This window comes from Galeopterus variegatus, unplaced genomic scaffold (genome assembly GCF_000696425.1).
Source record: "Galeopterus variegatus unplaced genomic scaffold, G_variegatus-3.0.2 Scaffold2164, whole genome shotgun sequence".
NCBI classification, from domain to species: Eukaryota; Metazoa; Chordata; class Mammalia; order Dermoptera; family Cynocephalidae; genus Galeopterus; species Galeopterus variegatus.
The window spans coordinates 264,317-272,455 of NW_007728275.1; the positions used below are offsets into that span (position 1 = coordinate 264,317).

The window sequence follows — 8,139 nt, forward strand, 5'->3', positions numbered from 1 at the left end:
AGGAAAGAATCTTCAGGCTGAAAACAAGGATAAATCATGGGAAATGTAGAAGAAAAGAATATGACTCACAAATTTCAGATACAGGAAGAAAAACAAATGTTTAAAAATTATACAGAAGATAAAATTAGGCATTTGCTGCATAAGATGCTGATAACAGAACCCCAAGTCAGCTAAAGCCTTCTGCCTATTTCCTTAGAATATTCCAAGAAACGTTTTCAAATACCCAGCTACTGCACAATTTCAGGTTCCTTTCACAGAGTCATAAATCAAGCCCTAGGAAATTCCAAAAACCATTTAAACCAATTATGTGTTCTAGAAAGGAGCAGCTCTTTTTTTTATAAGTATATATAATTGCTTTTCTTTTAATGTCCAGAGATTGTAATATAAAAGCCAGTGCTTCCTCCCAGACTCAATTTTATGATTTCTCAGTTGGCTGGTGAGGCCAATAGGGATACTTCTGCTTGTCCGACTTGCTTTCTGGGAAGACTTCATTCAAGTCCTCGGTGGTCATCAACTCAGATGGAATTATGTTCTTCATCTTCTCCAGCTGTTTCTCATATTCCTGAATCCTGGCCTTTGAGAGAGACAAAAACTTAGCACAACTTTTCACCTTCTTCTCAAAGTCATCCACCAAATCCACCTTGGCCACCTTGGCCTTGTTGTAAGCCTGGTCAATAGCTGGTGGGTTCTCAGGTACAGTAGCCAACCTGGAGCTGAGAGTCTCATTCTAGGATTTCAGGTAGTTAGCAATGGCCTTTTGGTTTTGGGGTATGAACTCCCCCAAATCTACCCAGTGAATGGCTTTTAGAGCAAGTTTTCACCCAGCCATCTTGGGATCCTTCACTGACCCCAGTGGCATACAGGCCAGCAGCCAGTAACAGAAGTGGGTCACCCAGAAGGAGAAACTCTTAACTGACTCAAAAGAAAATTTTGAAAGCATTTTGGAGGAACTCCTACCACCTCCTCAGTTCCCCTTTCTGATGCTCAGCGCATCTCAGAGATGTCAGCTGTGGCTCTTTGGCCCCAAGAAGGCCAGGGAGAAAGAGGAAGAGACTCCAGCCAATGCCATAGCCTGGGAAAGTCCTAAATTCTCCCTGTGATTTTTGTTTAGCACAGAGTTGCACTCCTGAGGTCAGGCTGTGATGTTCACCTGCTCTATCTCTGATATGTCCCAAGTCCCCCAGATGCAAAAATTAGTTTATTCACCACTTCCCACGAAGAACTCACTCTCCCCAAGCACTTCATGAGTTTTTAAATTTTTAATTTATTTTTTTCATTGCACATGATTTTGGGGTACAGTTTGTTGTTTCAATACATGCATATATTGTATAGTGATCTAATCAGAATAGTTAACAACTGTGTATTTTAATATAACGTTTTCAAGGAAAAAACTTGTAGGGAAAGTTTACACGTGAGAGTGCAAGGGCCTCTCCCATCTCTTCCTCTCTCTCCTTTGCACCCCTGTCTGGTTGTCTCCTCTTCATCCTGAATGGGAGATCTCCCCACTCCCCAATTTGAAATTTTAGGTTATTCATACACTGTCTTTCTCTCCCTCCCCCTCTCTCTTTCATGCATGTAATCGAGAACGTCCCAGTGACTGTCTCAAGTAGGCAAGACCTCCAGACAACTCCAATGCTCTTGTGAAGAGGACTGAGACAGGGATTTCAATGCAAGTAGCTAATTTGGGAGGTGATCCCAGGAAACTATGGTAGGAGAATGGAAACATGAAACAGAAAACAGAAGAAAGTCAATATAGAGGACATTCTATAAGTTATCACTGTGAGCAAATGGGCATTAACCCTACTGGCAACCTCTGGGAGATGGTGTTGAACAGGCATCTCAATGGACAGGGAGCTGAGGTCTTCCACCAACCCCTCCATCATTGGCCTTCAGTCCCTGCCACTTCTGACCTGCTCTGCACAGGGCTAAAGCACAAGCCCGCCCCTGTAGCCAGAGAAAGCCCTCAGCAGAGTTGCAAGTGCACCCCGTAAGAAGCCATTGGCACTGGTGGGTACTGCGATTTGAGTGCCTCAGGGTGTGGTGGGTGCACTGACTTCACCTGCTATGATGAATTCCCGAGACCTATTCAGCCTAGACTGTTCTGTTGAACTAGCCCCTAGTGGGGCTATTCCTGTATAATATCCAAATGGCATAGCACAACTAACTTGCACTCCAAATACCCGACATGGTTGGCTTGGCTTCTTCTGTTCTATGGGAACAGTTTTAGAAGGATCCTTATAACCTAGTGAACATAGGCAGAGAAGGCAAAGAATAAACATGTTGGTAAAACACAGATGATATTCCTCACTGTTGGCTGATGTGGAAGATGACATTTAATTCCAGTGGTTCTTTCTACCATTTTGACAGCTTACTTATCCCAATGAACTTATCACTTTCAGTCTGAACTTACAAGCAAATTTCTACTAATCAGCAGAAGTAAAGGAAAAATCCATTATCAGGAAAGAAAATGTCTGTAAAAGTGATATCGGATGCAGATACCTTGGCTTTCGGTAATATGATAATTTCCAGTAACACAGTATGATGTTTTTGTCATAAGGTCTTGTTCTCAAAACACGATTTATTCCTATTTGAATTTATATGAATGTTAGATGGTGAAATGATGGTTTCCTCCAAGTAAAATTAAGTAATTGTCCCCAGACTGGCCAGCTGCAAAAAAAAGTAATTGTGTAAGTGACTTTTTCAGCTGGAGACTGAAGTGGTGATACTTGTATTTTTCATTTTGCTATCTCCCATTCTTTTGACAACCCCTTCAACATTCTTAACCAGCATCCTGCTATAGTAGAAGGCAATGGTGTGTACTGGAATGAGGGGTGCTTAAGAGATGTAGGTGGGGCACCTTTGTGGCCCCACCCAGGGATTCCTGTCATATTCCTGTTTTATGTTTACCTTTCGCCTCACCTCTCAAAGTCCCTATTCCAGCTACATCTGACATATATAACAAACTAATTTATAGTAAGGCATAAATACCTAAAAAGAGCTTAATACCTTACAATTCTTCCAAGATACTTTGCATTTTATTATATGTCATTAATGGTGGAATCTTAGGTGATATGTTGAAAAGGCTGGGGAAATATTTTTTTGTAGAAAGGCCTTTAGTAGCATCTCTCAAATCCCTTTGTTTGGGGAACCACATTTTCCATCTTGTGATATCATTCCCAGAGGAGTTCCAATAAAAATGCCATGAAACAACTGAATGAATTGTCTATGTGAATAAGGGATGGGTTGAAATGTAAATGCACTTCTCAGCAGGATTCTGCCCTTTAAGTTTGATGTCTATGTAGTTCTATCTATTTATCCCATGGTGGTAGCAGAGAAAAAACACATAGAGAAGAAATCCTGAAGAGTAATTAAATAGTAATTGTGTGTATAGAGGAGTCTCTAATAGAAAATAAGTTTGTGGAATACAATTCAACTTCAAAAAAGTAATTCCCCAGAGACTGTCCAATCCACCATATGCTATCTAAGACATTGACTGTGGGCTCTTCCCTAATATCCATTTTTCCTCTTTTATAACCCCTGATTTTCAGATGGGCACATAACCACCAGGTAAAGACTACATTTCCCAGCCTCCTGTTCAGCTAGGTTGGCCATGTGACTAAGTTCTAGCCAATGAGCTATGAATGTAATCTCATCTAGTAATCTTATCTGAGGACCTTTCTTGACAGCAAGAGCTCACCATTTTACCCCTTCTCTCCACACACCACCCCCTCCTTCATCCTGCTGCTTAATGTGAAGGCTGTAGCTTCATTGGGACCATTAGGATGAGGGCCTTGCCCCAGGAATGGCAGAGGGGAGAACTGGAAGTAGCCTGGGCCTCTGAGGACTTCATGGAGCAGAACCATCACACAGTCCTGAAAGGCTCCCCTCTGACTTCAAAGTGAGAAGCACAACTTCTATACCGGGTTTTTGTTACAGCTAAAATAATTCTAACTCATACACCATCCTTTCTCTTTTTTTTAATTTAAAAATTTGACTCAACTTCTCGTAGGAAAGAATGACCTATCCGTCATGCAGACACATTCCCAGATTCCCAGAGATCTAATTTTATTACATATGTCAATACCCCGGTGTTATCCAGATGGTTTAACATTCTTCTCTCTTGCCATTTCATTATGATTTTTGATCCCTGGATAATTGGAGTACCAGAGCAAAGTGACAAGAACACAGCCAATGTAATAACTTAATTAAAGAATAATAATAAAAAGTAATCAGAATCATGAGTTTAATCCTGGCTTTATCTGCACATTATTAAGAACTCTTTTGGAAGCTGGGGAAAATGAGAGGTCTGTGAGGTACCAGAAATACCTGTAATCCTCTGTATCTTATAAGTAAACAAGTGAATGAGCAATTGGATGAATCCCAGGTTTAATGACCTTTCTATTCCAATATAAATTATAAATTGCAGGCTGAAATAAGACCCAAAGGTTTTCTTATGAAACAACCGATATGGTCAAATATGTTTTAGGAAGAAAAGAAAACCCAGGAATTATTATTTTTGAGATTGTGTTTGTTGAAATAACCTTATCACAGTAGCAGGCATACATAGCTCCACAAGCTATGACTTCAAATAATGACCAATGTGAGGGAATGACATTGTTCTTCTTTTCCTGGAAATATTATTTCAGTAAGAAAAAGCCAACTTAGAAGAAAATAGGCCCACAAACTTAACTAACAGGACACTGGTTCCCTAATAAGAGGAGTTAAAAGAGGAGTCCACCACTTTCTGTTGACACGTCGTTTTACAATCCCCTGCCAAATCCTTCTGTGATTTTATTTCACACATTGTTAAAAAAAAAAAAAAAAAACCTGATCCTCCTAGACCCTTGGTAATTTTCCCAAAACAGCATTCTCAACCTTGGCTGCCCATTAGAATTACTGGGGAGCTTTAAAAAGACCCACACCCAGGCCCAAATCCAGACCATCAATTGGTCTTATGCAATTTAAGGACCTCTTGAGGGTTGGACCAGGCACTAGCAATTTCTGTATCACTCCAGGGCATTCCAACGTGTAGCCTGGGGTGTGATTCACTGCCACAAGGAGCCCCACTCCACCTGTGTGGCTAGAGCAGCTTCACATCTTGCTTGAATCAAAATATACTGAGAGTTAATCATGGCATCCCTTCCCCCAAACATACCACATTTCGATTTTCCCCCCTCACATCCTCATGCTGGCTTCATTTTCAATAAAGGTATCAAGAAAAATGCTTCCCCAACATAGTTCTCTTTCACAGCTTTGCAGTTTCTGGTGGCTGACGTGCAGTCCTTTTTTTTTTGGTAGCTGGCTGGTATGGGGATCCGAACCCACAACCTCGGTGTTACAAGGTTGCACTCTAACCAAGTAAGCTAACCGGCCATCCTCTTACTCATGGTCCTGACTGGAGATCAGGAGAACTAATCAACACTCTCTCCTTCCCCTCTTCTCACCCTTAACCTCATTCATCTCCAAGCATCCTCTGCCTCAGGTAAGGGTGGTGTCTCCAGAACCATTTCTATAGGAAACCCAAGTTCACTGCATCTGTCATTTTACCCTGCCAGACCAAAATCACACTAAAACACGAAAGGAAAATAAATGCTCATATTGATAACATCTTTTGATCATTCTCACTCACTGGGAGTCTTGCTATTTCAAAGTAATTTCCTTGCTCTCTAAGCAACAAGGTGGTGCTTGTGGGGAGAGGGGAGGATGTTAGAAGTCTAAGCAGCTTCATTAGTGATTGCTCAGTCATTCTGGATGAACTTCTAATCCTGATTCACCCAGAAAATATGAAGATAATCCGATTCAAATCCCAAACCTGTTCCCTCATTTATTTGCTACATGATGAAATCAAAAGCTGGAAAGAGGTGTTGTGAGGCGCTTGCACAGAGGAATCCAAGACCAACGTTGGTTTTATAGCTCTTTTAATAGTTGACAGCTCTTTCTGGTGTTACAGCACTTTATTGCTCGCAAGCAAGAAGAGCACTGGGAGTAAAAACTCCTAGATCAGTGTCTCCCCGAACAAAGTAAAGAGGCAGTCTTTATAGCCAAAATTCCCGCCCTAACTTTCCCCAAGTTCCCATTTAGGTCCTCCAATGTAAATGAGGGATGCAGCCCTGCTAATTCGTATTGGCTGATTATGAGACACAGTCCACTGGTCAGCTCTGGAGCCTAATTTGCATCCAGACCATAGGGCGGTGGGGGAGATTGTTGCTGTCTCCTATTAACACATGGATACAGGCGTGTGCAGGAAGCAGGCAAGCCAGAGTTTGCAATTAAGACAGCCGAGCATAAAACTTTTAAAACAGTTTCTCCAGCAGGAGAGGGCAGGTCTAACAATCAGAAAATGCTCAGGGTTCCCCACTACAGAGGTATCCATGTGAGAGACAATGGTGCATAACCAATTCAGAAGTTACACATGAAGGGCCATAATAATCATATACATTGTATATTGACAAAATAAAAATTTAAAAAAAAAAAAAAGAAGTTACACATGAGTGTCTGTTGCATTATACATAATTGATTAACTTTAATACTTTTCCTTCTCTCCACCCTAATCTTGAATCAGAGGGTTTTAGTAATCACAGAGCAAGAAGAATTCCCACATTCAAAATGATACAGTTGAAATGTTGGAAATGTTTAGAATATTAAGTGATTAACAAAATGAACACTATTTGCTTGTTAAATCACATAATGTAAAATGAATATTACTTTCAGATATTCAAATAAAAGACATAAAATACTGGATATAAGTGCAGTCAAGTTTTGATCATCTATACTCATGAAAAAGAAAAGGTGACTCAAATAATGGAAAGTTAGAACATACTTCTGGGAGGAAAGACAAGTGTCAAGTCTTCTAAAACTAATATATAAGTGCCATTCCATTTCATTCAATGTGAAAATGGGAATTTTTTAATGGGTGAAATGATTTTAAAGTTCATGTGGAAGAATAAATGTAAGAAAATTGAGCCAAGGAAATATTAGAGAAAAACAGTGAGGAGACAATTTGCCTTTCCATATATTAAAACTTGCTGTAAGTCCTATTATATAGTCTCTGCAAAGGAAGAGATAAATAGACGGTAGAACAAAGAATGGAGAATTCAGAAATAGATTCAAGTAAATATGGAAACAGTATACAACAAGTGTGGTATTGCAATTTATTTTTAAATAAATTGTGTTAGTATACATGGGTTTCCATCTGAAAAAAATGTTATACCTTTCCCTCACACTGTATTTTTTTTTTAATTCCAAATGAAGATTACTGTTTTAAGTGTAAAAATCTCAACACTATTAGAAGAAAAGAGAATGAATGGATAACCTTAGAATGTGACCATCCTTCCTAAGCAAGACTCTGGTCCCAATAAAAACTACCATGCTTCACCTGGATTACAGCAATAAACTCTTAACTGGTCTGCCTGCATCCACTCAAGTTCCTCTGTAAGACATTCCTCACACAGGCTGACCTTTAGGAAGCAAAACCTGTGCAGCTGGACATGGTTCTTTATTTATTTATTAATATCATTATATTTTACATTCTAAGATGTTGCAGAGCAGATTGGGGGGAAGGGGAGAGAAGACAGGGGAAGGAAATAGAATGGAAAGAGGAAGGGAGGGCTTGGTCTTGGTCAAGGCCCATGGCACCCTCCTCATTCCAGCAGGTGGTCATCACTGGGCTGGATGCAGATGTTGGGGAGACGTGGCTGAGGCCATCAGCACCCCCACTGCCCTGGCTCGGGTGGACACAGTTCTATCTCCTGAAGTTATGTCCTCCTTTTCATCCTTCAAGTTGTTGATTTATGCCTTTTCTCTTTTTTTTTTTTTGTTTTTGTTTTTGTTTTCTTGAACTAACTTTTGGTCTTCATTGAGTTTTTTTATTGTATCTTTGTTTTCTATTTCATTTATTTTTATTATTGCTCTCTGTTTTAGTCTGTTTGTGTTGCTATAACAGAAATACCTGAGACTGGGTAATTTATAAAGAAGAGAGGTTTATTTGGCTTACGATTCTGGGACAGCTGCATCTGGCATGGGCCTCAGGCTGCTTCTATTCATGGTGGAAAGTGGCAGACAGCTGGCAGGTACAAGCAGATCACATGGCGAGAGGAAGCAAGAGAGAGAGAGAGAGAGAGAGAGAGAGAGAGAGAGAGG

At 40.3% G+C, this 8,139-nt stretch overlaps 1 pseudogene; it reads right to left on the reverse strand.

Annotated features, from left to right (window-relative positions):
- Positions 1 to 415: 415 nt before the first annotated feature.
- Positions 416 to 829, reverse strand: LOC103597008 (annotated as a pseudogene).
- Between the last annotated feature and the right edge of the window lie 7,310 nt (positions 830 to 8,139).